The 9,339-nt window shown below is 43.1% G+C and overlaps 1 protein-coding gene across 3 annotated transcripts in view; it reads right to left on the minus strand.

Moving 5' to 3' along the window:
- The window catches only part of LOC111834568 (fragile histidine triad diadenosine triphosphatase), a 237,073-nt gene extending 233,565 nt beyond the window's left edge, over positions 1-3,508 (minus strand). For all 3 annotated transcript variants that reach the window (XM_023794006.2, XM_023794007.2, XM_023794004.2), the window contains exon 1: positions 3,471-3,508. The gene's annotated coding sequence lies outside the window, so the exon portion shown is untranslated. The remainder of the gene's footprint in view (positions 1-3,470) is intronic.
- Positions 3,509-9,339: the final 5,831 nt, after the last annotated feature.

Consider the following 9,339-nt stretch of genomic DNA (forward strand, 5'->3'; position numbering starts at 1 on the left):
AATGCAGGGGTCTGCGCAGGCCCCCACGCTGAGGTGAGCTAACAATGCTGGGGTCTGCGCAGGCCCCCACGCTGAGGTGAGCTAACAATGCTGGGGTCTGCGCAGGCCCCCACGCTGAGGTGAGCTAACAATGCTGGGGTCTGCGCAGGCCCCCACGCTGAGGTGAGCAGACAGGGGAGCTCAGTTTCGATGATCCACAGGCCGGCAGAGGAATGGATACCCAGACCAAGCTCAGGTCAGGGCAGGACAGCGCTGGGGAGGTCAGTGTAGGAGGGAGGCAATGGTGGCAGGCAAGGGCTTCTATACAGAGAAGACAGATGGCCCACATTAAAACAGGGAGTCATGTGACATCCCCCAGCAGCAGTACTGAGAGCAGGATAATTAAAAGGTATTTAATCAAATTCCTTAAATTAAAAAATCCAGCTGGACACTCCCAGCCCCCCCACCTTCCCCCAAACTTCCATGTCTGGTTGCTTTTCATGTCCGTCCTACTTCCAAGGGCAACAGGTCAAAGTTACACACACATTCAGATTTCGAACGAGGAAGAGAAACACCCATCTAAGCCCGGCGGGTCACCCAGCACAAAACACGCTGTTGTTTCACCAATTGTGATTCATGGGGGAAAAAAATCAATAACTTTCCACTCGTTAGGCCTAATTCCCGAAACGCAGCTAACATACCGTAGAAAGGCAGGCGCCTGCATCTCGCGTTAATCACATCACCAGGACTTTGTGCTAAATGTCTGACACCAGCTGAGCCAGCGACCTATTTTTTAGACACTTAATTCTCGGAAATAAAAACAAGGGGAGAGTCCAGCAGTGACAAAGCTCTCTGAGGGCCGATGTCACTTCAATCCACTTCCTGGCTGGAGACTGTATCCTTCACTGTTCAGGCTGCTCTGCTACGCCAGCAAATCACAGGCTGCAGGCTCCCCTCTCATGCCTGACAGGAAGCGCGAACGTCCCAATCAGAGTGACCCCCAGGGGGCGTACATCTCGCCATCCACGTGGCCACGAAGCAATGAGGAAAACAAATGAAATCGCTGGACGTATTTCAGCACATAATTCAAGGGGAAGTGTGGATATCTCAGTAAAACTGTGATTCCAAGCCTTTGCTGAGAAGAATTTTGTATTTTTTTTTCTTCATAGTGTCCCAAAAATTAATTAGACAGTCTATGCTGAGAGGTTCCAATGCAGGACAGACCTGACCCAGGGGACACCCTCATATGGCCTGCAAATGTATTCTGTGCTGAAATTTTTGGAACAAAAAACTGAATGTTTTGTAATAGACTTGACAGGAAACCCACGGAAGCTTCTATCTGCAAATCTGCCCATCTGCTTATTTTTCCGACACTGCCACTCTACGGAGTGTCATCTAAGGAACAGGCAGCGTGGGAGATCAGCAGAAAGCCCCAGTCTACAGCGGCATTACACATATCTCTGAATTTGGTTAACTTAAAATTTTCTTTGCATTTTTTATCACCCTATAGAAAGAATTTACTCAGATAAGTTAAAAAAAAATGTCTTAACAGTCCAGTGCTTAGCAGCTGAGCAATTTTTAATTTCCAAGGTCATTTTTATCTAAGCCAATATTAACAACTATAAAATTAAGAAAAAAAAAGATTGGTTTACCTTGCTAACAAATTTACATTATATACTATATAAATCAACGTAGCTTCCTTACGTTTATGCATCCTGGTCACATAAGCTGACTGCCTAAACACCATTAACAGCATTTTCTATATTAACTACTGCACCTATAAATACATACAAATGGCACAATTTATAAAAAGAAAGAAAATCACAAGGGAAAACACAGCGGCAGTGTGACTTAATAAATGCTAAATGGGATTATTTAATGAGAGAATGCCTTACATACACACACAGATATCTTAGTGGTTCCCTAAATTATGAAGGATTTTTATCATTTCTTTCTGACAGTCAGCTTTCCAAAGCCCAAACAGTACACAGTACAAACTGCATCCATAATGGTATATTTTGCAAATGACACCATGAATCCATTTTTAATGCGGTCAAAGATCCCCAGATCATTCACAGTTGTCAGATGTTTTGTTCTTTTTTTGACATCTGAATAAAAGCAGTTTTTCATCTTTTTGGTATCTAAGGAATAAAATAATTGCACATGAATCCAGCAGGTTTCAATAATGAGAAATAAATCCAGAGCATAAGCAACCACAAACCTGCATTTTACTATTAAAAACGAACAACTATTGCTATGTTAAGGAAAGAAGAGATGCTTTTAACAGCATGAAGAAAAAAAATATGTGTATGTATGTATATGTATTATAACAGGTATGTTGAGTAGTGCGTGTGTGTGTGTGTGTGTGTGTGTGTGTGTATATATATATATATATATATATATATATATATATGGGGTGCTAATCACAGATGTTCACAACAGGTTGATTTTATTTTGCTCCATCACAGAACAGAGGCAGGCAACACAGTGGTTTTACAAAGTTGGATGTTGAATTCCCACAACCAACCCGTTTGTTCACACGTTTTCTGCCGTCTAAAACACATGCAGTAAAGTGAACTGGAGTCTCCAAATTACCCACAGTATGTGTCCCATTTCCTGGGAGAAGCTGTAGGCTGTACTGGATAAGGTGATACAGAAAGCGGATGGTGTGCAACGCATATCATTCGGTATCGTTTGAGACCAAATTAGCAATCTAGTGTATATATAAAATGTAAAACATATTTTAACCACTACTATCACACAACATATGCCTATGCAAAAGAATACAAGTGCGCAGTCTGCCGATACTTTACGCATTTCTTCCAAATGCACATAAAAAAATGCCGCGTTGTGCGGGTTAATCTGCTACAGACTGAAACAGAGCACCCAGCTTCATGATGACACGTAACAGAAGGCGCGAAGGGCCCCCACATTTCCGAAGTTACTCTCATATCCAGTTAACTAAATAGCGAGCTAACTGCCCGGAATACCTCATTTTATTACCTAATACGTACAGTATACGTAAGCCTAGCTTTAAACGGCAACTACGAAATAATAAATAATGGCTATATAAACATTATATTTTTTTCAAATGGACACAACCGGTTATTTACATAGCATACCGTCCTTCATCAATAAAGCGATTACTGATTCAACTGGAAAAAGAATATAGAACTCTTTGCAAAATCCACTGAACGTTGCAAGGAAGACCGAAACAGTTCTAATGGTTCGTAGCACAGTCTGTTTTACATCACCAGTGAGACATGAGAAAGGCTGCTAGAGATTTATCTTAAGATCACTATCGAGCAATTTCAGTTTCGTCATTGTACGATATTAAAAGCATAACACATATTTGCCCTCCGCATTTATAATCGTAAAAAAGTAAAATATTAGGTTTCATGCAATATACGAGGCGTGGACCTCCAGCTTGACTACGTGGACCAAAAGGCTAAAATTCTAGTCGTGCCAGTGTGACAATGACAGACACTCACCTTCCGCAGTTACATCTGGAGGCGCCGCGCTGCCGCCTGGGACATGAAGTCCAAAAAATTCTAACGCTAGGGCTTTTCATGCTTAAAAAACTACATGAACCACAATGCGTACATACAAACACTTTTTCTTCCCTGTCTCGACGTTTACCGGAAGCAGATTTTTTTTCCTCAGATAATTGACCTGCTGCGATGGGGCACGTAGAAAGCTACAGTGTTATAGTCTGTAGCTTTTGTTTGTCAGCATGTAACAGTTAGTTGTAAGCAATAACAATTAAATAATCTGGTTAGTTTTGAGAAACCTCATATTAGTTTTTAAATCCTGCCGATTAGTTCAAATTTTAATTTGGTTCAATGTAATAATATAACCTGCAGTCTTACAAAATTAACCGTTAGTGGTGATGCAAGAAGATGATCAGCCTTTAAGGGACCAAACTGAACCATTTCGGTAGCGCTTAACATATCAACTTAGGTTTTAAAGATATCCATGACTTTTTAATGGGGGTACCATACTTAAATTAAACCTCTGGTTGTCCCTGGATACTGGGACTATCATAAACAATGGAGTTTCGTTTGGCGGAACAGAATCTTTGTTTTTAACTGGTAGGATTAAACTACATTACTGCATATTTTGAAGAATTTTCCATCTTACCGTATCTTCCCAACGTATTGCAACCTCTCTCATGATGTAGACATTTAAAAATGAATTGAACTCTTTTTTTGCCATCAGTTGACAGAAATACCCATAGTGAAAGAAAAACATATTTGTTCAAAATGATTTAAAAATAAAAGTATTCAGTAAATGTTCATAGGTATTCAGACCCTTTATTTGGTACTCAGTAGAACTATCTTTTGCAGCAAGTCATCTTTGGTATGTATAGCTACTTCATACAACTGGACTTGAAATGTATCAGCGAACTTCAATCCTCAGGTCTCACCACTGATTATTTGGTGTCCGTGGAAGATTCTTGTTGGTTCCAGAGTTTTTCCATTTGGTAATGATGAAGGTTGGTGTCAGGGCTGCCAACTTTTGTCAGCTGGCTGAAGTAAGGTTTTCAATCGGAGGCTAGTCTGCACATGCATGTGGCAGTTTTATTACCTTGTAAATAGTCTGTAGGGTTCACAAACTAACCCAGTGCTTCAGATGTAGCTATTTTAGGTTAATAAAGGCATAATATTGGGGCGGCACGGCGGTGCAGTGGGAAACACTGTCCCCTCACACCTCTGGGACCTGGGTTCGAGTGTCCGCCATGGCTCCATGTGTTTTGGAGCCATGTTGTAGTGGGATTCCTCTGGGTACTTCACACCCCCCCCAAGCCCACAACATGCTGAGGTTAATTGGAGATACCAAATTCCCTATAAGTGTTTCAGTGTATGGTGTGTGAGTGCGCCCTGTGATGGGTTGGCATCCCATCCTGGGTTGTTCCCTGCCTTGCGCCCTGTGATGGGTTGGCACCCCATCCTGGGTTATTCCCTGCCTTGCGCCCTGTGATGGGTTGGCACCCCATCCTGGGTAGTTCCCTGCCTTGCGCCCTGTGATGGGTTGGCGCCCCATCCTGGGTTGTTCCCTGCCTTGCGCCCTGTGATGGGTTGGTGCCCCATCCTGGGTTGTTCCCTGCCTTGCGCCCTGTGATGGGTTGGCACCCCATCCTGGTTTGTTTCCTGCCTTGTGCCCTGTGAAGGGGTGGCACCCCGTCCTGGGTTGTTCCCTGCCTTGTGCCCTGTGAAGGGGTGGCACCCCATCCTGGGTTGTTCCCTGCCTTGCGCCCACTTGCACCCATAGCCTCCTATTCAGGCTCTGTGACCCTGAATAGGATGAGCAGTTACAGAAGTTTGGTGGATGAATAATGTCATGATTTGCCATTAGATTGCACTTCATAATGTGAGTTTTCTTATGCTGTATACTGGGAGATGTAAGATCTTGTGTGCCTTTCCAAATCATGTGCATTTGCTATAGGTGGACAATAGATTTTCAAGTTCTAGAAACTTCTCAAATCTGATCAAATGAAAAAGGATACACCTGAGCTCAATTTGGTGTGACATAATAAAGGGTCTGTATAATTATGTAAATGTGAGATATATTTGTTTTATTTGCAAAAATTCCTAAAAAAAAAAAATCCTAATGACTTTGTAATTATGGCTCTTGTCTGATTGCTCTTGGACAATCAGTTTAACCCAATCTGAAAATAGCCTGCAACATAACATAAATGTTATGGATATTCTCTTAAGTATATAATCAAAAGCAATACAAATGATTCTGAAAGATCGCTAATAATGGGAGAAGCATGATCTGACAATAATAACGACGGTAAATTTTGGTGTCCAGGGAATCCCTAGGCTACTAACGAGATCCGTTCCCTTAATCTCCCTTTAAGTTGAATTTGCAGGTAAGTGGGAACAGGTATGTACAGTACAGTTCTTATTTAGCGTCAATTGATCAAATGGTCGTCTTAGTATATAGTATATATTCTCCAGTCGATGAACCACTGAAGCCCACAATGTTTTCATGAGCGTAACAAAGTAGTATGTGCGTTTGTTATTACGAACCATTGTACTTCATTGAACTTCTCAATATATAGGCTTTATGGCAGTCCGTTCGTATGTACAAGTTGTACATAAGTCAGACTTTCCTAACCATGGGACCGCCTGTATTTGAGGTTTGTTACTGCTGTCCTTGAAATGTAGTGTGTTATAAAATATTAAAATGATATAAGAAGCCTCAGTCTTCTCACTGTTCATTGTTGTGCTACGCCTTTGCTAGCATTTCAGCATTGTAAGTCAGGGAGCCCATACAGTGCAGTCCAGCAGCATTGTAAGTCAGGGGGCCCATACAGTGCAGTCCAGCAGCATTGTAAGTCAGGGGGCCCATACAGTGCAGTCCAGCAGCATTGTAAGTCAGGGGGCCCATACAGTGCAGTCCAGCAGCATTGTAAGTCAGGGGGCCCATACAGTGCAGTCCAGCAGCATTGTAAGTCAGGGAGCCCATACAGTGCAGTCCAGCAGCATTGTAAGTCAGGGGGCCCATACAGTGCAGTCCAGCAGCATTGTAAGTCAGGGGGCCCATACAGTGCAGTCCAGCAGCATTGTAAGTCAGGGGGCCCATACAGTGCAGTCCAGCAGCATTGTAAGTCAGGGGGCCCATACAGTGCAGTCCAGCAGCATTGTAAGTCAGGGGGCCCATACAGTGCAGTCCAGCAGTGTTGTAAATCAGGGGGCCCATACAGTGTGTCACGCCCCACTCCGTCCGCTCCTAATGTGTGCCACGCCCACCTCATTACCTCCTGTTTCTCCCTGATTGTTCTCACCTGTGGCTCGTTACCCGTAGCTTGTCTTTTGTATTTAGTTCTCGTCTGAGTCAGTCTTCCCCAGACTCGTCATTAATGTTTGCTGTTGTGATTCCCCGGTCCTGCTTCCCGTAATAAATCCCCGTTTTGTCCTACTTCCTGACTCCGTTTCCCTGCTTACCGGATCGCCTTCTGACCGACCGTGACACAGTGCAGTCCAGCAGCATTGTAAGTCAGGGGACCCATACAGTGCAGTCCAGCAGCATTGTAAGTCAGGGGGCCCATACAGTGCAGTCCAGCAGCATCCCTTTCCTCCTCTGGCAGTTAGTGTTCCATCTTGTTTTAATGTTATATTCCACTACATGCCTACAGAAGTATATCATTTCCTAGCATGATTATTTTGGCCCATATTAGTTTTATCTAAGGTACGAGTCTTCAAATATACAAAAAGACCCCAAATGAGTCTTTTAAACTGCCTTTACTAGGCTAGTTGATTTGCAGCTGCAGCTTTTACCCCAGGTTGTATGTGATCTTTCTCTGTTTATACCGAGTGTGTGCAGTCCATTGAAAAGAGAGATATGGATTTTACTGTGTTACATATGTTATATAAGCAATTCAACATCTGGGCAAAACAGATTGACTTTTAATAAAAATTCTCCCACAACTGCCAATGGTGTCCCCTTTCATGGTGCCCAGTCTGTCCAGTAGCATACGAGTACTCAGAAGAGGTATTCTAATTTAGGAATGACTTTGTTAAGTCTACACTAATATGGTAAATCCATTATGGAAGCTGAATTAATAATAATAAAAAAGATCTATCCAATGTCTTTGCAAAATGTCAGGGCAATGACATTTAGGTAGGATGAAAACAAAATGACTTGTGATTGACGACAGTCCATTGCAAATAACTCTGCATATGCCTGAGCAAGAACATTTCATTTACATAGTTACTTTGAACAATTCACTTAAAGGAAAGGTGCCATTATATAAGCAATCATCTTACCTGAACAGGAGTAGCTTAATTATCATAACTCTGTCATAACTGAGGAGAAATACAGGCAAGGAGGGTTCCCACCACAGATCAGTTATACAATCTCAGTACTATCATAATAATCACTCTTCGTAGGTGTTCTGCTCCACATTCTAAACAGTTTGTCATTGAGTTGTTAAATCAAATTGCTCACACTCAGCACAGTGCAGATGAGATGAACAAAAGCATCTCCTTGATCAGGATGTGTGTGGAAGATGATAAATTGCATCTCTAACTTCCCTTTGACCAAACAGCTATATAATTGTGCTCCTCAGAATAAAATTAGCAGCATTCTTTGTCAGGCAAAAAATAAGTCAGCAAGATTTTCTACAAAATTGAATCAACAGCAGAAGAAACCCAATCAACATTTACAGCTTCAGCCCATATGGATTTGATCTGAACTGCCTATTTAGGCAATTTCCATGTGGCTCAGTTGTCTGTCTCAAGGAACTGACTGCCAATTCGCAAGTGATTGTGGGTCATAGGTCAGTGTCACACACAAACCATCTGGGCAAATCCGTATTAACTCTTTTGCTATTCACATGGAACCTACAGTGGCCTGGCAGTTGACACCAGCCCCAATTCATAAGCCCCAAAACATAGAGCAGACAATGAATCCCACAAAGAACATATATGAAAGAATAGGTGCCATTTTAACTATATAGTCAGAGCCTTCAGGATTCAGGATTCTGATTGGCTCATGCTAACTACAAATATCTCTCCATCAGTTTTCTAATCGCTGATCCTGGTCAGGATGATGCTGGGGTTGGATGTGGTCCCACCTTCATTTCTAATACTTGTAAAAAGGTCTATATTGAATTATCTCTGCAGTCTATGCAAACTTTTACAGTTTAAATATGTGTAAACAAGTTTGAATCTTTTATTTTCCCATATGAAATGGCAAAAAACTAATTTGTGTTCACATGCTTCACTCTAAGACACCATGAGCTCCTGTCATGAACTGACGAGACAGAGGACCCAGTTGTAGAAACACAGTTTTATTTCCAGAATCATAGTCCGTGATTGTGACCTGAAACACAGGTTGCAGAACAAAAGATAACGTGAAGAAAAAGCGAATCCAAAGTAAAGCTCATTATTTAAGAGTAAGTCCAGACATGGAAAGTTAGCAAAGCTACGGATAATGGATCCAAAAGACAAGGCAGAGGTGAGGCTGGGCTCCCCCTTTGGGTCTGGTTAGGGTTAGGGCTTCCTCTGCTGCCCCCTGGAGGACGGGCTCCCCCTTTGGGTCTGGTTAGGGTTAGGGCTTCCTCTGCTGCCCCCTGGAGGACGGGCTCCCCCTTTGGGTCTGGTTAGGGTTAGGGCTTCCTCTGCTGCCCCCTGGAGGACGGGCTCCCCCTTTGGGTCTGGTTAGGGTTAGGGCTTCCTCTGCTGCCCCCTGGAGGACGGGCTCCCCCTTTGGGTCTGGTTAGGGTTAGGGCTTCCTCTGCTGCCCCCTGGAGGACGGGCTCCCCCTTTGGGTCTGGTTAGGGTTAGGGCTTCCTCTGCTGCCCCCTGGAGGACGGGCTCCCCCTTTGGGTCTGGTTAGGGTTAGGGCTTC

This window comes from Paramormyrops kingsleyae, chromosome 8 (assembly GCF_048594095.1).
Source record: "Paramormyrops kingsleyae isolate MSU_618 chromosome 8, PKINGS_0.4, whole genome shotgun sequence".
NCBI lineage: Eukaryota > Metazoa > Chordata > Actinopteri > Osteoglossiformes > Mormyridae > Paramormyrops > Paramormyrops kingsleyae.